This window comes from Nymphalis io, chromosome 7, assembly GCF_905147045.1.
Source record: "Nymphalis io chromosome 7, ilAglIoxx1.1, whole genome shotgun sequence".
Classification (NCBI taxonomy): domain Eukaryota; kingdom Metazoa; phylum Arthropoda; class Insecta; order Lepidoptera; family Nymphalidae; genus Nymphalis; species Nymphalis io.
In genome coordinates, this window is record NC_065894.1 from 11,413,072 (window position 1) to 11,438,680 (window position 25,609).

At 33.4% G+C, this 25,609-nt stretch overlaps 1 protein-coding gene across 3 annotated transcripts in view; it reads right to left on the reverse strand.

The window, feature by feature from the left end:
* LOC126769442 (1-phosphatidylinositol 4,5-bisphosphate phosphodiesterase) overlaps positions 1 to 25,609 on the reverse strand; it is an 88,618-nt gene that overhangs the window by 54,846 nt on the left and 8,163 nt on the right. The window contains exon 1 of one of the 3 annotated variants that reach the window (XM_050488246.1): positions 9,614 to 9,699. The exons of the other annotated variants lie outside the window; for them this stretch is intronic. The gene's annotated coding sequence lies outside the window, so the exon portion shown is untranslated. Of the gene's footprint in view, positions 1 to 9,613; positions 9,700 to 25,609 lie in introns of those variants that run through there. 3 annotated transcript variants of the gene reach the window in all.

The following is a 25,609-nucleotide window of genomic DNA, read 5'->3' on the forward strand; positions in this document are numbered from 1 at the left end:
GAAATGGCCCAGTGGTAAGAACGCGTGAATCTTAACCGATGATCGTGGGTTCAAACCCGGGAGAGCACCGCTGAATTTTCATGTGCTTAATTTGTGATAATAATTCATCTGGTGCCTTACGGCGAAGGAAAACATCGTGAGGAAACCTGCATGTGTCTAATTTCACTGAAATTCTGCCACATGTGTATTCCACCAACCCGCATTGGAGCAGCGTGGAATAAGCTCACAGACATTCACAGGCTGTTACGGTACGGATTCGTTCGAAATTAATAGACATGACGCTCGACTCGATAATCGACATTCTTTCACCGATTAACACGTGTGCTTTTATCTTAGAAAAAAATATATTTTGTTATTCAAAATACAAAATATATATTTTTTTATAATCGAAAATGTCTCACAGCTCAGCTGTGAACGAAGGTTTCGAGCTTATCCACGGTCGTACCATGCGAGTGGGTAGTAGTAGTAGTAGTAGTAGTAATAGTATATACATATATAATAGTAGATTTACATCCGATACAAGGTTTGTTCACGATACTTGACCGACAAGTAGAAGATGAATCAAAAACAAAAATTAAACAATCGAAAATTCAATGGTGTTTGGCAATGTTTGAACCCACAATTGTCGCTGAGGTTCACGGTGTGTGCCAACTCAGTCTTTTTGATAAAAAATAAAAAAATACATGTATGTAGTGTAATGGAGTATATTATTTTGTATATACCGACATCTAATAACGTACTCTCTTAAATCTAAGTTAAATATCACCACAAAAGTACATGCATATGCACAAACTCTCACGTTGTTCTTCCCTTTGTTATTTATAAATCAAATAATATGCTCTGTAATATCTTTGTCATAAAAAAGGGATTTTCGGGCCCTATAACTGCTTTCATACTGAAGCCGTTTGGAATGTATTGCACAACGTAATAACAAAACTTTATCAGTAATGATATAAAGCATTACACCGAGAAATCACTTTACAAATTAAATAAAGTAAAGCCTTATTTTCCTCCAAGGTCCCGGATAATCGGTTTAACGTTGCTTCAGGGGCTTCGTTATATAATTGAATATATAACATTTATTAGTAATATACTTATTGTACTTATACTTATAGTGATACTTAAGTATTTTAATTTTTTTATATAATATATGTAAATAGATAGAGAACGAGTTACTTGCAGTATAACAATAAACTCGAGAACAACTTCAAGACATGATCGTGAAATGCCAGAAAGTAACATGCGACATTGACTATAATAAAATCAAATTAACGTATCACGATAGGTCGGTTTTCGACATTACACATGTATGATACGAATTAAGTACTTACAGAATTTGCTGATATTATAGCCGGCGTTATGTACAGACACAAGGTACATAACATCTTTAAATCTCGCATTGATGGTCTACGGAGATGTATAATAATATCCTGTGACATTATAACTAAGCAGAGTTCGTACTATGGAAACCAAACAACTGATGTACTACATATACTACTTTTCTTTTTTAAATACATATATAGATAATTTTACCCAGACTCAGAACAAACAGACATGTTCATGCACACAAATGTCTGTCCTGGGTGGGAATCGAACCCACAACCTTCGGCGTGAAAGGCACGTATCTACCAACCACGCCAACCGGCTCTCATATTTATCACAAAGAAGCTCAAACACTCTTGTCACGTCAATACATTTAAAGGGTGAAACTTGAAAGTGCAGCTACTTTACTGACATAAGTTTCATGTATATTGGTTTAGAAGTTTATTTGAGTTAAGAGTTTAAAAAATATCTGATTTAGTACTATCTGTAAGGTGACCATATAATGTGCAATTAAATTACCTTTTTACTTTAACAATAAAAAACTGTTGATAAACTTGATGGAAATTAAACGCTTATTAAATAAGACGAGGTGTCGGTGTGTGTGTTTGTAGCATTTTAATTCGATACTTTTTATTCTATGGTTATGTCATTTAATGTCTAAAGGACAAAAGTAAGGACGTAGCCTTTGTCGACGTTTTCCGCCATTAACGAGCTCTTCGTGCAATTAAAAGCGAATATCCTGTCAGGCAGTCTCGTGAGAAAGTTTCTCGGAACATATATATTATGTGTAAAATCAATAGCACATTTAATAAGTAATACCTATACGTTTAATTATCATTATATATATAACTATCAGGTTATATGTAAACAACTGTAGGAAGCCATTTTTAATCTACTTTAAACGTAGTATTATTTTAAAACTTGGCGCTAATAAACTCAAACATTTGGGACACTACCACCCATAGACATTGGCACTGTAAGAAATATTAAATTCTTTAAACAGAAAATGCGCTATCAACTTTGGGATGTTTCTTGTACTGGTTCAGACCTCAGTCACCCTTTAAACTGAAATACAACAATACTAAATATTGTTGCTTGGCGGTAGAATATCTGATGAGTGGGCGGTACTAACCCAAACGAGCTTGCACAAAGCCCTACCACCAATAAAGTATATAATACATATACTTGTTGAAAAATAGCAGTACTTGATATTGTTGTGTTCCGGTTTGAAGGGACAGTGAGCCAGTGGTAACCACTTACCATCAGGTGGCCCATATGCTCGTCCGCCTTCCTATTCTATAAAAAAATATATATTTACTAATTGGCGTATATCACTATACAAAAATATCTTTTTCAGCGAATCCTAAATTAAATTGAGCCGAGATGGCCCAGTGGTAAGAACGCGGGAATCCTAACCGATGATCGTGGGTTCAAATCCGGGCAAGCACCACTGAATTTCACTGAAATTCTGCCACATGTGTATTCCACCAACCCGCATTGGAGCAGCGTGGTGAAATAAGCTCCAAAACCTTCTCCTCAAAAAGAGAAGAGGAGGCCTTTAGACCAGCAGTGGGACATTCACAGGCTGTTACGGTTACGGTTACGAAATCCTAAATAATTATAAAGGCGAAAGTCAGTTTGTTTGTTAAGCTTTCACGTCTAAACTCATCATGAAATTTTGCATACATGTCAGAGTTACAAACAAAGAACATCAAAAACATGGACTATTAAATGTACGCCATTATAAAGATATCAAAATATAAGATTACTTGTACGAAGTAATCTCGTACAAAAGGCACTTAAGGAAATTGAGTAAGGACGTTATAATGAAACGTTTCCATACATACATTTAATTTTTTCAACGTTACATGGTGAGTGGGGCACACTTGATGGGATTACTGAGAAGCCTGTCAGGCAATTCCATAATTCCATTTGATCCTTGAAAAAATTAACATTAAATAATTATTTATTATTGGTGAATTTAATGTAAAGCTAACACCGATTATGTATCTGTCTTTAGAAAGTATGGTCATCTTTTAACAAATAATATTAAGAACCTCTTTCATTACTTTTCATTAATTATTATTTTTATACATATGCTGGCATACAAACCTTAAGCCATAACATAGCAAAGTACTCCTAGTATATCAGACGACGTCAGTCACGTACAGTCGAATATTGGACGACCCAATGATGTTAAAATGTAAATAAACTTGAATATTATTATTATAGTTAGAATATTTTTATTTACTGGTGGTAGGGCTTTGTGCAAGCTCGTCTGTGTAGGTACCACCCACTCATCAGATATTTTACCGCAAAACAGCAGTACTTGGTATTGTTTAGTTCCGGTTTGAAGGGTGAGTGAGCCAGTGTAATTACAGGCACAAGGAACATAAAATCTTAGTTCCCAAGGTTGGTGGCGCATGGGATATGTAAACGATGGTTGACGTTTCTTACAATGCGAATGTCTAAGGGCGTTGGTGACCACTTACCATCAGGTGGCCCATATGCTCGTCCGCCTTCCTATTCTATATAAAAAAAAAATAGTTTAACTTACGCCAAATTTCTTATGTTTACCGATGTTGAGTTGATTTTGTGATTTTCAAAGATCAGTTTGTATTGCATCGTCAGTAGATAAATAAATAAATATATATTATTTATATTTAATTTTTTTAAAGAAACTTATTATATATAAATTTATTCATGAATTGCTGCAACTCGAGACATTTTGCGGTCATCCTCATCCTCGCTTTCATCCCATAAATCACGTATCTTAATGATAATTCGTTGTGGTATTATATCTAAGGCCTCATCCCTACCCTGAAATTACGTTTCCTCTTCAATAGAATAAATATATAAACAAACATTTCTTCATTACTCTACAGTCGGATTGGATCAGTATTTATTGCCTGAAACTGAAAAATGAAATAAAAATCAAGACATACTTCTTCATAATATTAGTACGATAAGATAGTAACTTCACAATATAAGTCAAATAAATATAGCCGTGACTTTAAGGATGTTTCATGTTACGGTGCTGTTTGATTGACTTATGCCGATATGTTTAGAGAAGGTCATACTCATAAAGTTTGCGACGAAAAAACTACAATTGCACGATAACGTATCCCATGCAGCGGTTGCAATAACGCGTCACTCGAAGAAATAATACGACTTTTTTTTATAAAATACGAAGGCGGACGAGCATATGGGCCACCTGATGGTAAGTGGTCACCAACGCCCATATACATTGGCATTGTTAACAAATGTTAACCATCGCTTACATCACCAATGCGCCACCAACCTTGGAAACTAAAATGTTATGTCCCTTGTACCTGTAATTACACTGGCTCACTCACCCTTCAAACCGGAACACAAAAATAACAAGTACTGCTGTTTTGCGATCGAAAATCTGATGAGTGACGACGCGGCTGGGAAACTGGTGAGTAGGGCAAGAAATGGCCACTACAAAGGAGATTCTAGACTATAACTATAAGAATGCTGGCTGAATACTATCTAGACCAGTCAAGAAATCCAGAATACCAATAAGATGCTGCCTGGTAATGAAAACATGCATGCACGAAATACTAAACTTTAAGCCGATGGAAGATACAACAAAGGCACGAACACGTCTGCGGAGACTTAAAAAAATCCCTTAACGTTACCATTTTCAACCTTAATTAATGTTACATAAATGTATGCTTTTATAAAAACATCTGATTTAATTCAATCAGAACTAATAATCTTATTAATTTGACGAGATAAAGAATTCCCTGAAATCTCGTTACTGTCTTTAAATGAGTAAGAAACCATAATTTTGATTTTACTTATAAATGTAATACATAACTGATTTTTTAAAGTAATTTAAATAAATATGAATAAGAAATATATGTTTTTTGAGTAAGATTTATTAAAAAAATTTGGTCATCACGAGACAGTCCTCATATGTGTAACATTTAAATTGACGAAATAATATATTATGATATGACGTAAAATTAATAAAAACAAAGGATTTATTATAACTAGAAGCTACGCAAACTATAATAATATTTCTCATTTTCTTTCAAATTTTCTATAACTGCCGAGTTGGGTATCGGAAACCTGATCGAAAGACGTAACTTGAAATGAACTTTATTGAATGTACGCATTGCTTTATGTTCAAATGGAAATAATATTTTTATGAAAAGGAATCATTTGATTCAATCTTATTTATTTCAATTTGTGAAAAAATTACCTACATCCGATCTGGTCTGCCCACACAACTCCCACTTTATGTACCGTTCTGAGGCAATATTTATAACATATTGAAATATAAAAACAGTGAAATAGCAGCGAGTCAAAATATACTTCATTCAAATACTCACTAGCACTTTTTTATTTACAATTTTTATTTTAACATAAAGCTACTACCGGTTGGAAAAATGTCGATTCTAGCGAGAAGAACTAAAAAAAGCAATTGCTCTTTCTTCAGTTCAGTTCTTATCAGAAAATTACATATAATAATCATATATAATTATATTTATATATCATGTATGATCATCAGTGAATACTACCTCCAAACTCTTCTACCATTTATATTATACTGTACAGTATATAATATAAATAAATATTATAAGCTTTTTTTTTAATTGAATTTTAAACTTTATTTTTTGGTAAATATGAAATTATCTGTGGAATTCTATTATAGAATCACTGTTGTTTTATTTATTTTAATGTAAATATGTAATACGCGTGATCGACCAGTTCATTAGGTACCTAATTAATAGGACCGAAAACCCCTTTGATAGACCTTCAATCTTTAATGAAAACTAAATCATATATACATAAGTACACACTCTATTCCATTAAAAACGTAGAAATACTAAACGTGATTTGCCTTATACGATACTACTGATACTTAAGTCGTTACATTACTTATGTACATGTGACTTCAATACCCAGGGATCGTTATTTACAGGGACCCTTTTTAATTATTATTACTAGTGGTAAAGCTTTGTGCAAGGTTTGTCTGGGTAGGTACCACCCACTCATCAGATATTCTACCGCAAAACAGCAGTACTTGTTATTGTTGTGCTCCGGTTTGAAAGATGAGTGAGGCAGTGTAATTACAGGCACAAGGGACATAAAATCTTAGTTCCCAAGGTTGGTGGCGCATTGGCTATGAAAGCGATGGTTGACATTTCTTACAATGCCAATGTATATGGGCGTTGGTGACCACTTACCATCAGGTGGCCCATATGCTTGTCCGCCTTCCTATTCTATAATTACTATTTGTTAGCTAAACGAATCGTTTCTGGTATATACTAATCGGACGTTAAACGATTTCAAAATAGGAAGATACTATCGCAATCAATCGTCGCTTGTTTCGCACGTGTGATTTAATTGCGGAATTTTGAAGTTGGACAGGTAACCAGTACTAGTATATAATAAATATTTCCAATTACATTTTACGCACAAAACCAATTACAATAATGATATAACACTAGATTTCGCCCGCGGCTACCCTCGCGTAAAAAGGGGAGAAGGTATTAGATAAAAGTACAGTGTTCTTTGAGATTCAAGGACAGCCACCGACAGACAAAGTTACTTTCGCATTTATAATATTAGTATTGATGTACAGTAAGATCATCTTATATGTTTTCATAAAGTAAATACAGCCTAAGACACAGCAAGTAGCTTATATACAAAAGCTAACAATGAACAGATACATTTTACACCGTATTTTATTTATCGATTGAATAGTTTCACAGAGCGAGGAACAGCAGAAGTCTGACGTTTATGAGTTAGATAAAAATAACATTTCGATTTCAATGCACTGTTTAAGTAGTTACCGAGTGTGAGTGTTATTTTTACTTTAAGGGCCCGTTCAGGCGATTGAAGATATCCTTTCGATAAAAATATGACTGCGTTATCGGTCATAAGGCTATAATTCCCTTACAATTAAAGTTACAGGGTTTTTTTTTCTGTTTAGAAAGCAAAGTAAGGACGAAGGAATAGTGCTTTAATTACTCTTCTGAAAGCATGTATCAATAATATTATGGTATTGTGTCTCAATATCTCAAGTCGTTTGGTATTTTTGTCCTATCGGAATATGAGTGCCGACGAATAGCATAATTGGCTGTATGAAGCACTCGTGCACTTTAATACTATTTTAACGTTATTTTAAACGTATCAATCATAAAATCGACGGGCCGGTTGGCGTGGTTGGTAGATACTTGCCTTTCACGTCGAAGGTTGTGGGTTCGATTCCCACCCAGAACAGACAATTGTGTGCAATGTCTGTTTATCCTGAGTCTGGGTGTAATTATCTATAAAAGTATGTATTTACCAAATAAAAGTAGTATATGTAGTATATCAGTTGTCTGGTTTCCATAGCACAAGCTCTGCTTAGTTTTTGATCAGATGGCCGTGTGTGAATAATGTCCCAGGATATTTATTTATTTATTTAAAAAACAACATTGATGATTTCCATAGTAATTCAGTCCTCAGTTACTAGATATTAATTCACTATTTTACTTGGTGGTAGGGTGTGCAAGCCCGTCTGGGTAGGCACTAACCACTCATCAAATATTCTATCGCTAAATAATGTAAAATACTCAGTGTTATGTTATGTTTGGAAGGGTGAGTGAGCCAATGAAACTTTAGGCACAAGGGACATAACATCTTAGTTCCCAAGGTTGGTGGCGCGTTGGCGATTTAAGGAAAGGTTAATATTTATTACGGCGCTAATGTCTATGGGCAGTGGTGACTACTTATTATTAGGCGGTCCATTTGCCTGCCCGCCAACTTGTATTACAAATAGTAAAAATATACATATATTGTTTTGTATTTCCAACATAATAAAAACGAATACAACAGTAAGTTAGGATTAATTTAAATAATTTTAAATAAAATTTAATTCTTGAATAAATACAAAAATAACATATATATATATACTTTGTTTACTGTGTTAAACGTTACGACAAAACGATAGTCTACCATAACAGCGCCATCTTTGGTTTGAAGATTATAAAATACTACTATTATTATTTGTACGCTTTATATAAAACCTCAAAGAATCATCAACAATTTTTCGGATGCTCGCAATACTGTAGGTTCCTTTAGTGTTTACCGGCTTTTGTAAACACCGTCCAAGGCTGACGCAATATAACCACTATTTATAATTTCAGGAGCGATTATACATTAGATGTAAGCGGTATGTATGTATGTCATAGTCACTCGATTAAAGCCCGGTTGCTGTAGTCAAAAAACGATCCGTTTTGTATACGGCTAAATATTTTCTATTGAAGCACCGGTTTAATTGTCAATTTTTTTTTTCTATTGTATTAATTCTTATTTCCTTATTTATTTAAATGAATTTTAAATTTTTTCTAAGTTGATTAAATTAATTTAAATGGAAGAATTATTATAATTTAATTAAATTAATAATTATAAGCATCGGACTGCATTTATATTATTTTTATTAGCATGCCATGCACGCTTTGGAGTGTAATTTTGATAAAAATTGTATAGTTTTCTAATTTTCCTTGTCCTGATTACATTCAGATTTTTTATTTTAATTATTCGTAGCGTTATAATCTTTAAGTAGCGAGCCGATGGTAGCTTCTAATCCGTAAGGAAAACGAATCGACATAGTAACCGGGCCATAAAAAGTCTGCCATCGAGTCTGTAACTAAGTTAAAACTCATTGTTTCTTAAAATCTAGACAGTAAAATTGTGTGATTATAAAATACTAAATTTTTCGAACGTATATATGTCTTATATTCTACGTATAAGTAATTTTTTCTTTTGTGTGTTGAAACCTTCTTCGACGTATGCAGACACACCCGTCGAATTAACACCATAATCGATTGAATAATTTAGAAACGCATAAAGGACAAACATACGAAACATTTTTTATATTTTAAGAATAAGATTAAAAAACTACCATTTACAATAAATAATAATTCGATTGTCGTACATATTGTTAATTTATTATAATTTGAAAATAATTGTATATTTTTTTAATAATTACATTAATATGTTAATAACAATTATCTTGTATGTAATTCCTATGTAAATTTATTGAATATCATTATGTATGCGCGAGTACATTTCATAGAACTCCAATTTATCGTCCTTAAAATTGATTCGCCCTTAAGATGCATTCATTATGAAATAAACGAAACGTTCCAAATTTCAGCTTCCTAACCTCTGTAGTCAGGAAGAACGTTTCCATAAGTAAAGATATTAATAGATTATATATCAATAGATCACAATACATTCCACAAAAACTATTGACTATTTTACTTACCAAACTAGCTAAGCTTCACGTCACTGAATTCATTTTGTTCACATTGTTAATATCACCGAATTAATACATCAGAATTGATTTAGCGTGTACAGTATACAATATTAGCTAGTTTAGTTCGTAAACACGTACGGCGTGGTTGATAACTCTAAGGTCACTGATTACACTATAAAGCACGCGCCATACATATGGAGATCGCGCGTTGATTGGCATTTAAGCCATGTACGGTGTTGAGATTCGTAATTTCTTATTCACTGTGATATTATGTATGTGCTGTGTATGTATTTGATTCTTGCGTCTGTTATCGTTTACACAATCTGTTTACTTTTTCAGTCTTGTTGCCTTAGGGCATAAAATTTTCTTTTTTTTTTAAATAAAATGTTTAGAAATTTATTTACATACCGTTTGCGAGCACATTGCACATTCCGCTTATGACAAGTTATATGTATGTAAAACAGCTGCCCGTTAATGTTTTAACGCCGGGCAAAGGCATCCCGTTCTCTTCAGGAAAGAGTATAGAGCTTCATTCCGCCACGCTCCAATGTGGGTTTGTGTATACACATGCAAAAATTTAATGCAATAAATACAGGTTATTTCGCGACGTATTCATCGCTGAGCATAGAAGAATTAAAACTTAATTGTATTTTGCCGGATTCGAAACTGTGATCTCATGTAAGGTTTTTCTATTTTACACAAATATACAACATAGACAACTATGTATTGTGCTCGAATTTATTTTATATTATTTATCCTTAAATTACTAGAGCAAGTCAAATCAGCGATGTGGAGTGTAATGTCGTGGAGACCGGTGCCTAAAAAAGGTCGATCCTGTACATCAGGTACTGAATTGGTACAACTTATTTTGTTCGTAAACAGAAATGATTCAAAAAAAGCTCATATATGTGTGTATGCGTTTGAGTGTCTGTTACTACTTAAATTTAGTATACTATACGTATTTTCGTCAACTTAATAATTTGTAATTACAGGCACAAGGGACATAACATCTTAGTTCCCAAGGTTGGTGGCGCACTGGTGATGTAAGCGATGGTTAACATTTCTTACAATGCCAATGTCTAAGGGCGTTGGTGATCACTTATCATCAGGTGGCCCACATGCTCGTCCTCCTTCTTATTCTATAAAAAAATATATTTTGCAGTGTAAAAAAATATATAGACACGAATTCACTAAGTATAAGAGATAACATCAATTAATTAAGCTATAAATAAAATTTAAGCATAAGAACTATTTTAATATCACAAAAGTATAAAAACTCTAATTATATCGTGTAATAAAAAAATATTATTATGAAATTTGTATTATTAGAAGAAGCGGACAAAGATAATGTGTTGATTTTTAATTAAATATATATATGATACCAACTATACTACATCATAAGAATTTAATTATGGTGTATATAACTTGTGATAAATTGTTGGCACTCCTGTATAGGGCTGGCTTTAGTGTAGGAGGAAGTAATAGAAGGAAGGAAAATAAAACTAAATGTTGCCGCTTTAATATACACTTATGTAATGGGTATATGCTACCTGGCAACATTTTTTTTTATAAAGTGAAGTGTGACATTATGTAAATATCTATTGTATGTTCTGTTTTTAAGTTAAATAATCAAAGGCAGATCAAAATTTATAACTTTTGGCAAAGTTTTTTTTTTAAATTACTGTGCGATTTTTAATAAAAGTGTAAAGTATTATGCATTAAAATGTTAAAGCAATTTGGAATTTACGTTTATTTTTAGTTACTTTAAACATTACTGTGCTTATATATACAAAAAATATAGATTACCCGTCTAGTACGTTTTCATTTCTTACGGTCTTTGCGACCTTACCATAAACATTGACGCTTTAATAAACAATAATGCCTATTACTGCGCCAATTATATCCACTGTTTGTAGCCGGCTCACCCTTACGACCGGAACACAGCAATATAAACAGGCCGACCATGCAAAAAGCTCCGCCATAGTTATAGCAAAGTTTTGTATTTGTATTAAACTGTTATAAAGTTGGTAACAGCACAAATACCTTATCTATATAGCCTATTCCGATAGCAGAAGTAAAGCTAAATAAACCTTATAATCTAATGTTATATATTCCATGCATTTTGCTACTAGCTCTGCTATGCACTACATAACAAGCAGTTCTTGATGAATATATCTTTATTTATAATACAATACGATTCCACTTCACATAAATCCACTTTAATTTTACTGTTAAAGTTTTTCCGAATTATTAATTCGTAACAGCCTGTGAATGTACCACTAGTGGGCTAAGGCCTCCTCTCCTTTTTTGAGGAGATGGTTTGGAGCTTATCCGACCACGCTGTTCTAATGCGGGTTGGTGGAATACACATGTGGCAGAATTTCAGTGAAATTAGATACATGCAGGTTTCCCTCACGATGTTTTCCTTCATCCTCAAGCACGAGATGAATTATAATCACAAATTAAGCACATGAAAATTCAGTGGTGCTTGCCCGGGTTTGAGCCCACGATTATCGGTTAAGATTCACGCGTTCTTACCACTGGGCCATCTCGGCCCATTATCAATAACCATAGATTTGGTACCTCGACCAATGATATCCTATTCATTCAAAGTCGAAGTACATTATTTGTTTTACCTCCCATTTTCATTGGAATAGGCTATATTATAGATAGCGGTCGAATATTTTGTCACACACATAATCCTTATCACAATAAATGACATATTAATGTTATAAAATTATCACACTTAAACTTGACCAACCTTAATTGTCATCGTATTAGTTTACAAATATATTTCTCTCTTTCTGTCATTATTAATTTACTATTTGAATGAACCGGTCAGAACGTTGTTTATAAACCCATACACACATAGCGTTAATTGGTAAGAGAGTATGTATCTAGATAAAATTAGTTGAAAATTAATAGAATATTTAAAAATGGAACTAATTTCCATCGTCTATATTTTGGAGATATACTATTTATTTCTCCTAACGTATTACCTAATATACTGGTATACATATATTATGAAGATGATGTCCTTCTAAACAATTTCTCTTAGTAAGTAAAGACTGTATGGTATGGTTATTAAAAAATAAAACAACTAAAAGTAGAATTTAAATAGACTTATTAAAAACAACATTACTGGTGGTAGAGCTTTGTGCAATTTCGTCTGGGTAGGTACCGCCCACTCATCAGATATTCTACCGCAAAACAGCAGTATTTGGTATTGTTGTGTTCCGGTTTGAAGGGTGAGTGGGCCAGTGTAATTACAGGCACAAGGGACAATCTTAGTTCCCGAGGTTGGTGGCGCATTGGTGATGTAAGCGATGGTTAAAATTTCATACAAAGTCAATGTCTATGACCACTTGCCATCAGGTGGCCCATATGGTCGTACGCCTTCCTATACTATAAAAAAACACATAAAAATATCATCTATATTCGACAATAATCTTTCACTCTCAAAATTCTGCTCAATCTGTTATCATCTAGTTATATTAACTCTAACTCAATCACAGTTGACTAAATATGTGATCACTTTACTTTATAATTTGAATAATTTATGTAACTGATATATTTAACTGTAAATTGTATCTATAAATACTTGTATTGCTTACCAGTTACGCCACTACAGCGGCAAATATCTCTACACGATAACACGAAACCCACTAAACTGTTTTTAATCTCATATCCTGAGTTACCACATAGCTGATAAATATATTGTATAACCTTTACCAGTTAACATTTAAAGATGAAGTTTCTATTACATACATATTTTGTTTTACTAAGTGTTTACATTTTTGGCTTTATCACTAGTTAAGTTCAAGAGAAGTTATGAATATGCAAATTCGATAGAAAATTTCAAGAGGTTTCGATCACGGTCGCGGATAAAATATAAAAACGGCAGGTGTGATCGGTTAAGTAGATAACTACTATAAACTTTCCTGACAAATTGGTGGTTCTTATCCAAAATGGAACCCGCGATCGTTTTGAATCTTCTATCCACGGAGCTATTAGCTATAATTAGATCATGATTCAAATGTAAACATCGTGTACGAATTCACCGCAAATGTATGTATGTGTAATGAGATAAGACGATAACATATATACATACATATAGTAGCTCTTTACCCACCGCTTCGCTCGCGTCATAAATCAGAAATAAATACCAATTTCCAAAACTCCATTGAAAATTATGAATTTTCATTTTAACATCTATCCCCTTTATACCTTAGAGGGTTCAATTTTCAAAAATCCGTCCTTAGTGCTAACCCACTATGTAAAAGGAACCCGTATGAAAAGTTTCATGGCGATAACCCCAGTAGTTTGGGCTGCGCGGTATGTCGGTATGTCAGTCAGTCATTTATTCTTTTTTATATATTTATGAATCGAACTTATTTATAACGTATTCTTTAATACAAGGTAGAGCGATGAGGAATGTTTGTTTGTAAATAAATATCTCTACGAATAATGTGTTGCTAGCAATGTGTTATTTTTACAGTGTTACCCGTTACTACTAGACTACTAACGTTTTAAATTTGATTTTTTGATAGTATGGATTACTTAATAAGTACTTGAGAGGAACTAATGTAATCACTTTTTATTGAAAAAAGGAAGCAGGCCTTGTCAATCTGACTGCCCATTTGAAATAAATAAAAAAAATCGTGATCGAATGTGAAGGATTTTATCGTGAGCAACCTGCATTTGTCGGACTGCATATGCCACATGTGAATGGATCACCCAACACTGGAGCAGCGTAATGGAATCAGGTCCAAGCATTCTCGTTTAGTGGAGAGGACGCCTTTTGCGCATAGAAGGACATTTGCACCTAATTACTGAATGTTTTTTTAATGGTAGTTAATTTTGAAGTCTATGATACATGATTCTTATTTGTTAAAAAAGCCCTGTCATTAAAGACTAGAGATCTGGAAGAAATTAGAACACCTTTGTACAATCACCGTTTCTGAAACCCTGATGAAAGTCAGATTCACTAATCCGACTTAATACTAAACGCTCTTTGGTTGCCTATTATGTCATCGTTAATTCGGTTTGAAGAACTTTCTCATTGAGACATTAGTCACCTACGTGAAAATAATAACTATAATTAGTTACTTTAACTAATTTTATTATATGTTAAGGCAGTTAAACAATTTTTATATTTTAGTGTTTGTCACCCTGACCGTTTTGTTGGACTAGTGAATATAAGGCTGCGGGCCTGGGTTCAAACTTCAGGATGGGCCGATAAAAAGTTTTGGGTTTTACTGTCAAAAATTTTTCAGTAGCAGCCCGGAGTCTGGAAAATGGAAGTGTATGTTCCGTGCCTCGGAAGTTATGTAAAACCGTTGGTTTGCGCCTTCTTTCCGGTTGTGCCGGATTTGCCGTTTCATCGGATTTTGAGAGTGAGAGAATTGAGAAAGTACTTGTTTGCGCACACATTTGTGCACTACAATATATCTTGCTCAGTTGGCTAATCTCCCTTGCGATTGGCTGCCGTTACCTAAATCGATTAGGCGGACATCAATATCATTTGTGAACATATACATTTATTTCTTTCTTTCTAAAACCATTAAAACTGCTTTATATATTTTCAGGTCATATATATTACGAATTTTTTAAGATGATTAAAAGACGAAAGAGATTGGCGTAAGGCTCGTCATTAATGTGAAAATGAATGCTTTATTTTCAAGAGGAATGAGGACAGGGCCGGTTTTGGGTATATATTTTTTGGTTAACTTCCTTTTCCAATATAGTAGGCGTCACGGGGACTAGCTTTTCTAATTGTCTAGAAAACGTAGACATGCCACAAGAATATATCTTTGAATGATTTGCATTTTATAGTATCTTAGTAATTTCATAGTTTTATTTCTGACCCGGGCGCTCTTCTACGCAATTTTGTCACTGATGCCCCAAAGCTGGTACTTAAAGAAACGACAGCATCGTTAAGAGCGGTAGTAAAACTTTATCAGTCGAATTTAATTTATAACGCATAAAATAAATTTCTTTTGTTCTTATATTGTAAAATCTGAAAAGATTCTGGTCCGAAGTTTGTGTACCTCTTAATAATTGGGTTCAATAAGTATCTACGCTGACGATTTACAGTACCACTTTTACATAATAAGCTATATTTCATAAAATATATATACTGCATATATACTGCATTTACTTTAGAATAGAATAGTAAAGTAAGTAAAGTAAACATAAAAACGATTCAAAAATGCTTTAATGTGAAGTTTAATTGAATAAATTACATTTGATTGACAATAATAATAAGTATGATTATAATTATCAGAGACAAGCAATTGTACTCTGCCTTACGTAATAGTACAGGTATATACGATAGTATCGCGTATGTGTTATACTTGAGTTAACAACTGTACAATTCCTACAATACAGGTGATTAATTGTATTCATTGAACCATTGGATCATTGAACCATCGTTACCCATGAAATTAACATATGTAAATAACAAATACGATGATGCCGATTGTGTAGAATAAAATCTCAATTAGAATTCAATTTGATTTGATATCTTTATTTAGTTACGCAAGAGGGAATGAGATAGAAATATTTGTGTAAAAATATCGACGACAATCTTTTAACTGCATTCAAAGTAAATGTGAAATTTTTGGACAAACGTCTTTAAAAAATCAGTGTTTTATTGCTTAATTCTAAGCGGTTTAAGTTTATTTACGTCGTTATAATATATGTATAAGAACATATACATAATTTTTACATTGGTTTAAAACTGGTTTGACCGGGAATGCGTTGCGTTGCTACATTATTATTTTTTAGTAAACGGTACGCATGCCAAATTTGTATATATATATACCATAGCAAAGACTTTCATATACAATTTCCTATATTTATCAGGCCTTGTAGGCTTCAATAAACAATGTGGCAATCAAACTTTGACGTCCGATGCACTTACACTGCACTCGTTGCTACAGTCCGACTATTGCTATTTAAAAATTCAACTCAGTCGAATGAATGGTATTGGAACGCTAACGACACAAACATTCATTCATTAGACACATTTATATCGAAGTTTAGACACTATGCATAACTTCATTCAATTTCATCCGCTTCATCTAAAGGATATTGGCAATCATTCGTTTCATAGCATATTGCAATGCCAGGAGAAGTAAAGATAAACAAACAACATGGACGTTAAATTGACATTTTATTGGTCGAGATTTATAATACTGGTGGGGGGGCTTTGTGCAAGCTCGTCTGGATAGTTACCACCCTCTGATCAGATATTCTATCACAAAACAGAAGTACTTGATATTGTTGTGTTCCGGTTTGAAGGGTGAGTAAGCCAGTGTATTTACGGGCACAAGGGACATAATATCTTACTTTCCAAGGTTGGTGGCGCATTGGCGATATAAGCGATGGTTAACATTTCTTACAATGCCAATGTCTAAGGGCGTTGATGACCACTTACCATCAGGTTGCCCATACGCTCGTCCGCCTACCTATTCCATTAAAAATATCTAAAGTATTAATTATGGACTCAAAAATAAAGGCTTTTTGAATGTCGGCGAAGTTGTTATCGGAAATTTGGAAATAAAATTAAAGTGGATATAAGTGGTTAAGTGGATTAGTGTTGTATTATAATAAGACATATAATCATCAAGAACTGTTTATGGTACATAATATAATAGAGCTTTTAGCAAATAACATGAAATATGTAAATCTAAAGTATGATTATCTTGAGTCCTTCTGAATAGGCCTTAGCATTACAAGACGCCATTTTTTATCCACTTCTTTTAAAAACAATTGGAAGAAATTAATCGTATGTTGTATTGTGATTTGAATAATACCGTACCGTAACAGCCTGTGAATGTCCCACTGCTGGACTAAAGGCCTCCTCTCCTATTTTTAAAGAGAAGGTTTGGAGCTTATTCCACCAAGCTGCTCCAATGCGGGTCGGTGGAATACACATGTGGCAGAATTTCAGTGAAATTAGACATATGCACGTTGCGGTTTCCTCACGATGTTTTCCTTCACCGTAAAGCACGAGATGAATTATAATCACAAATTAAGCACATGAAAATTCAGTGGTGCTTGCCCGGGTTTGAACCCACGATCATCGGTTAAGATTCACGCGTTCTTACCACTGGGCCATTTCAGGCTGATTTGAATAATATAATAATGTAATATATATAAATCGCTATGTCCGCACGTTATCGACAACCCTGAGTTCTAGTTATAATAGTTGACTCGCACAAAACCATCTGTATATAGCTCTAAGTTTGACCCAAAAGTGATAGTATAACGCTGCCATATTGTAAATATAAGATATATATACAAGATAAATGTTGCTTCAAATAAAATTAAAGACATAAAAGCAATATAAGATTCCATTGAACATAAACATATAAATTTCAATGCTTTCACTCCACTTCTTAATACATATATAACACAAGACGTAGTTATACTGAGATAGATATAATTTAATCGTAATGAAAACCTAATTTTGTAAAAATATCATCTAATTTATCCATTAAGTACAAACCGTCCGACGACGCTTTATATTCCGTACGTGTTCAAGACACCGTAATTATATTATAAAGAAATTATTTCATTGTTAAACAATCTATACTCAATATTGTATATGGACTTATATTTGGTATTGTTGTGTTCCGGTTTGATGGGTGAGTGAGCCAGTGTAATTACAGGCACAAGGGACATATCTTGATTCCCAAGGTTGGGGGCGCATTGGCGATGTAAGCGATGGTTAAATTTCTTACAATGCCAATGTCTATGGGCGTTGATGACCACTTCCTCAGGTGGCCCATATGCTCGTCCTATATATATATCATGCTATCATCAATTCTTAATCCTTAAGCTTAGTTTATGATGCTGCCTGGTAATAAACATGCAAGTAAATTAAAATAATATTGATCTAAATTAAATATGAGACTTATAACGGCACGGACAACACATCTGTTTATATATAAGTATATTAAAAATATCTTATAAATAAAACGTAGTGTAATGTAAGAGACGGAATTGAATTACGACTAAATCGCTATTTTCTTTATTTACTAAGCAATTTTGAATCCTGTTACAATATCAATATAATGTAATGTTACAAGAAACTCAGTACATTCTCTTTTTTCGAATGAAATACACATTTGATTCTATATATGGACATGTATTTGTATGATCATATTATATAACTAGCGCTTTACATAGAAACAGGTATGTTTATTTTCATGGTGCTAGTTTCGGTTATGCGTTCATATGTCAGTAGAGTTTTATATATGTATAGAGATCGATGAATATTTATTATTTATATATTTTTATCATCTGTAATATATTCTTACTTCTTACATTGTATAATAATCTTCATATATATTTTTTCTTTTGCATAAGATTTCATTTTATTAACAGACGAAGCTGAAAATTTCTGCGGAATTTCAGTATTGAAACGAATACCTAACAGGAATAAGTATCGACTTTCGGAGTAGTACAACTTAGTCTTACAAGTTTACGTTTACAAACTTTTATCCCACACAACTAATAAACTGAGATCAAAGTGATTTTTCTGAAGAGAAGTAATTAACGCTATGCAGCTATGTAATTAAGTACCTTTTAGATACACTAGCGCAATTAACAGCCTGTAAATGTTCTGCTGAACTAAGGCCTCTTCTCTTTTTTGAAGATATTATAAGGCAATTAATAATAACACCCTGGGACATTTTTCGCACACGGCCATCTGATCCCAAATTAAGCTTATACAAAGCTTGTGCTATGGAAACCAGACAACTGATATACTACATATACTACTTTTCTTTTGTGAATACATACTTATATAGATAATTACACCCAGACTCAGGACAAACAGACATGTTCATGCACACAAATGTCTGTCCTGGGTGGGAATCGAACCCACAACCTTCGGCGTGAAAGGCAAGTATCTACCAACTACGCCAACCAGCTCGTCAAATAATATGATATGATAATGAGCTCTTTCCAACACGCTGCTCTATTTCTTTTTGTATACAAATATGACCGATTTTCACGACAAGCACGAGATGAATTATAACGATATACATGAAAATATAGTGGTGATTGCCTGGGTTTGAACCCACAATCATCTGTTAAGATTCATTTAACCACTGCGTCAATCTCGGCTCTCGTAACGTCTTAGTGATGCATGAAATACAGAGCGAATATTGAAAATTGCCGGTAATGATGTATAAATCATTTAAAAGCATGAAGTTAGTCGCCGACCTCGTCTGTCTGATCGCACAATGTTTTCGCCAAGGACAATTTTTGATCGCGTGCTATTGTCGCTTGTGTAAATTATCTCTGAATATCAGAATATATTACAGAATCAAATTAAGCTTTTTAATATTATTAAAAAAAAAGTAATTTAAATAATTATTTTTGTAAAAAATCTGTCGTTTATTCTAAATAACTATTGTAAATAATAATAATATTAATAAAATAATATTCGATTAAACAATAAAAACGATAAACAATATTCGATTCTGTTTTTTTTTTAAATATTTTATTATTCATTCAATTCATTTTTATCGTGTAAATTGTTTCTTTTAGACGTTTTCCTCGTAATTTTTATACTTACATTTACATTCAGTAACTGTTATAAAGCGCTAATGGTGTCTTGAAACCATTCTTAATTATATATTTTTTTCCCAGTTTTGCATACATATATATATATATATATATATATATATATATATATATATATATATATATATAGATATATATAACTCTAAAAGTTATCTAATTTTAGCACAGTATCTAACCGAATAGTTAATTTTCATAGAAAATTTTCGAAACACAAAAGAAATATCACGCTATCTCTCGCTATTACAAGAATTAATTTTAAAGACATAATCGGTAAAAAAAAGACAAGATTGGATCTCGATTGGATCCCGGCACTTTAATCTCGAAGTGTGTGTCCGTGGCATTAATTTATCACCGCGGAAGTGGGTCAAATAAACGAGAACACAATGGTCGCTGGACGATAGTGTGATATATTGACCTTATCAAATGAACTCTTTTCTCTCATAGACCTTTGAGAGTAAAACAGGTTTAAGGGTTTTGTGTTTTAATTAATGCGATACGAAGATAATATATTTTTTTTAAATAATCTCTGACCGTCAGCGGAATTTAAGGTTCGGGTTAAAAGTATCATCTGAATACAAATAGAATATATTAGTGGTAGGACTTTATGCTAGTTCTAGGTATGTACACCAACCTTTAACATATTCTACCGCTAAACAGCAATATTTAGTATTGTTGTGTGTGGTGTAAACGTCGAGTGAGCCAGTGGTACTACAGGCTCTAGGGCCGTTATAGTTCTCGAGCTGGCCAATCGACGATATAAGGTTTGATTATTATTTTCTTGGAATGCCATCAATTTTTCAATTCACTAGTTTTTCTACCTATTTTAAATAAAACATGCCAGTATTTTGTACCAGTATGGTTTCAGTTCTACGGTAAAATTCTATAGAATTTTTCAATCAGTAAGATAACGCTGTTCTCCATTACTTATTGAAATTGATTAAAAACGCCAAAGACCTTGGAATGTTTTTCATATAAATTAGAAATCAAACTAAAATGTCACAAGACTCATTTGAATAGAAAATTACTTTAGTAAATGGTCACGCGATTATAATTTATTCTTTATTAAATGGTAATGACTTTTTTTTCTTATTTAATAATAATTAACAAAATAATAATATGCATTGGGAACTTATGCAAACTGTTTAGCGACATTAAAAAAAACGGGTCATTTTTTCTTAAAATTTGAAGTGAATTTTTTTTTTAATATCCTATTTAATTTTGGGTAGATTTTATACCTCGATAAACTGTAATAATAACAGGTATAGAAAATAAACAGAATGGAAAAAATGTAAAAACAAATAAAATATCTTGAAAATAGTGAAGAAGTCAGGATATTTATACAAAAAAAAGAAAACCTAATAAAAACAAACTGGCTGAAACAAATTACGAAACGCCGGGCGGTCACTTCGCGCTGGGGCACCTTGAAGAAAAGTTTTACACCAATGCCACACGTCTGAAATGTAGTAAAAGTAACGGAGACTATCCCGAATCTTTACTAGTCTCCTCCCATGATTTCATCGGACATGTGAGAGCTCCCTTTGTTTAACAGCTCGTTAGATAAATTATACAAATCTAACACCTGATAATTCAGTATTGCTTTATTGCTTGTATAAGCCGAGATGGCCCAGTGGTAAGAACGCGTGAAACTTAACCGATGAACTTGGGTTCAAACTCGGGCAAGCACCACTGAATTTTCATGTGCTTAATTTGTTATTATAATTCATCTCGTGTTTGACGGTGAAGGTAAACATCGTGAGGAATAAATGTAAAATACATGTGTATTCCACCAATCCGCATTGGAGCAGCGTGGTGGAATAAGCTCCAAACCTTCTCCCCAAAAGGGAGAGGAGGCCTTAGCCCAGCAGTGGGACATTCACAGGCTGTTACTGTTACTGTTATTGTTTGTGGATTTGAACACGCGGTTAAGATATCTGCACATTTAGTTTCTGGGCTGTGTCAGCTCTTCAACTATTATAATACTAGTATGAACTTTGAACACGTAAACAGTCGTGGCGAGTGGCCATTACAAAATTCAATCCCAAGGGGTATGTCAATTATCTTCTTGTGAAGTGGCAGTTAAATGAAATCTAGCGTTTGGTACATGCAATATACAGTCACTTATGTACAGCAGGGTGTGTCGAGCGTGGGTGGAAAATGACCCGTTAAAGACGTCTCATTGTTCTGTGTACTGTTTGCAAAAACATTATTATTATTTAAAAAAAAACTGACTTCGAAGTCTTGTACATTTTTACAAAATAAAAAACAACCTATGTCACTTAACTTGTGAGAACACTATCTTTATATAACATAATACGTAGCCGTTTCCAATAATACATTAGTGATATTATTGCGACACATCTTTGATTTTGAGAAGGATTACGACATTAAATAACGAAGGGAAACATAAGCCGAAACATTATCTCGATACATACCGTAAACCTGTCGATCATTTTCGTAACTGAGTCCATTCTCTACGGACAGGTAGGCAATGGGAGCTTAAAAACACGGGCTCACTCTCTATTCCCTCACCACCTTAATCCGATGGTTAATCCAACACGATTGGAGAGAACACAACACTTCCTGATAGGTACAATGGTGGTGTCTTCAAATCCAGAGTAAACAGGTTTCTTATAGGCAAGCGTGCTACATCTTATACAGTGTCGATGCTTAACATCAGTCAAACACTGGCCTAATTATTGTAAAAAAAAAAGACGAGAGTTCAGATGCAGAACTAATGGGCTTTACGTGCTTTCCGAGGCACACAATAATAATTAATCTTCAAAATGGTATTTTAATATATTCTTAATCCAAAATACAATTATTTTTTAAACTTAAAATAAAACGATTAGAACAGAACTTGATTATAATAGGACAGACAAGATCATCAATTACATGTCCTTTTATTTACAATGTTTAAATGGGATATTTTAATGGTAATTTAGATTTTGTCATTGTTATAGTATACGTTTTCGGTCCATAAGCCTTGCTTTAAAGACTTTGCCATAACAATTTGAAAAACATTAAATTAATTTATTTTTTGTGTATTGTACTGCTGATAGTACACACAGCACAGCTGTATCGTAGGTTAAAACGTTGATGGCTTCGAAAAACGCTACAGTTCAATGGTCATACTAATAGATAGTGGTCATCGCCTCCCATAGACGTTGGTTCCGTAAGAAATATTAACCAATCCTTAAATCGCCAATGCACCACCAACTTCGGAATTAATATCTTATGTCTCTTGTGCCTGAAGTTAACTAACTTAGTCACCCTTCCAACCGGAACACAACCATAATAAGTATTGCTATTTGGCGGTAGAATATTTGATAAGTGGGTGGTACCTACCCAGGGCTTGCACAAAGTTCTATAACCAAGTAAAAACTATTTTATTCAAGTTAACTTTTGCAAGGCATGTTGAAACGTCATTTTATAAGATTCATTTAAAAATAATTTCTCTCAGGTTCGATAATGTAGATTTTGCCGAAAAAAAGGGCAAGTGATGCCGTATTTCCTCTTTTCCACTAATCAAATTAGGTTTGTTAAATAAATATATGAAAATCGTATTTCTTCATTTATACACATACTACTTATCTACTCGTTTTCCCGAATCAAATAAGTTACATTAGTCAACTATAAAAGAAATGAAAAATAATAATTCCATTCATTTATTTCATATATATTATCGTGTTATAAAAACTATTCCATGTGTATTATTTTTTAAATAATATTTTTCTCAGCAGTAGTGTGTTTTGTGTATTCCCGTCGAGTTGGGTATCATCCACTCATCATTCAATCGCCAATCAATCTATGTACTGATGTGTTCCGGTTTGAAGGATGAGTAAAGTTATGTAATTACAGGAACAAACGACATAATATTTCAAACCTCTGTGTATTAATGGTGACAGGATTCTTTCATACTTCTTGCATTGGCAGGGCCTTTGAGCTAAGGTGACCAGGTGCCATTAGGTGACATATACATGTACGTAGGGCACTCTTCGATTGAATTTTGGTACAAGTAATGTATTAGCTGGTGGAATTATCGGTGACAGAGCCACCATCAACCAAACAGCAAAATTGAAACAGAAAAGCAACATTGTATTGCTTTTTTTCAGTTTGAAGAATGAGAGATCGAGATCATGTTGTTAGCGATTAGGATTGCTATTAACTCATTGTGCATTGTGTATAACCGAATGTGACCACTGAAATAGGGCAATAGGGCAACCCAGATACTCGTATGCCTCCTAAAACAAATAATATGTAAAAAATATATTATTTTTTGCTGACAGTACGCCGACCCATTTCAAGCTTGCGATGGTTTTGTTTATTCAGGAGCAACGAGCGAAATGCGCAAATGTTACTTTGAATGTGTTTTGGGTCACTTTTGTCCCATTGTTATTTATTTTTGTTAACAGTTGAAGTCGAGTATTCAACAAAAGTACATGCTGTATATGTAAGCTAACTTAAATATTTCAGTTTAAGTTCGTAACTTTACGAAGTTAGTTAGATTTAAATGATTTTGTTACACACATCAGTTCATTGTTCTACTTCAACTAAATTGAAGCTTGAACAAAATTTATGAAGACATACATGTTTATAAGTAACGCTATATAATAAATAACGTTGTTGGATGAATAACTTAATCAAGGCCAAACATCATTAGCAGCGTGCCTGAGCCTCCGCTAAGAGTAATAGTGTTCTGTGGTTGAAGGCCTTATTTCTAGGATTAAGGAGGAACTAACAGCTATTATTCATTATAAATGATAACGAATAATAGTACAACCACCAACGACATACAATTAAAATAACGAAGAATGGCAGCCAATAGACAGTCACGACAATAAATCAAAAATTTATGACAGAAAATTTGTGACAGAAACATACAACTTAGGGTTCAGGTAAATTGTCAGCTTGCAAAAGAGCCACTCCTGATCTGACACCTCGACTCCGACTATTCCCCCACGTTACTCCAATGTAGGTCGGTTTTTTTATTGGATACACATGACGGGAAAAATTTCACCCAGCACGTGCAGGCTTCTGGAGGTTGTACATGATGTTCTTCTTCACTGTCGATCACAAAATAATTTAAATAAATCAAAATCCTGTATCATCCACGCACGCAGCTCGCAAAAATTAGATTAGTATATCTAGTATGTTCGACAGATACCCGGGAGAAATGAATTATTTGAAAAATTGCGATGGCCGAGCACAAAAGAAAAAATTTCAAAAATTTCTGATTACTTGACATTTAGTTTTTTAAACACACACTTTTATATTACTTAAAGGCGTTGACTTGGATTAGTCGTACAATAAAATACTTAATAACGAAAATTAATTCGGATAAAGTACCGAAGTTTGTCACTCTTAATTACTATGCCAAAGCGACGCCGGCTATTACACTTTTAA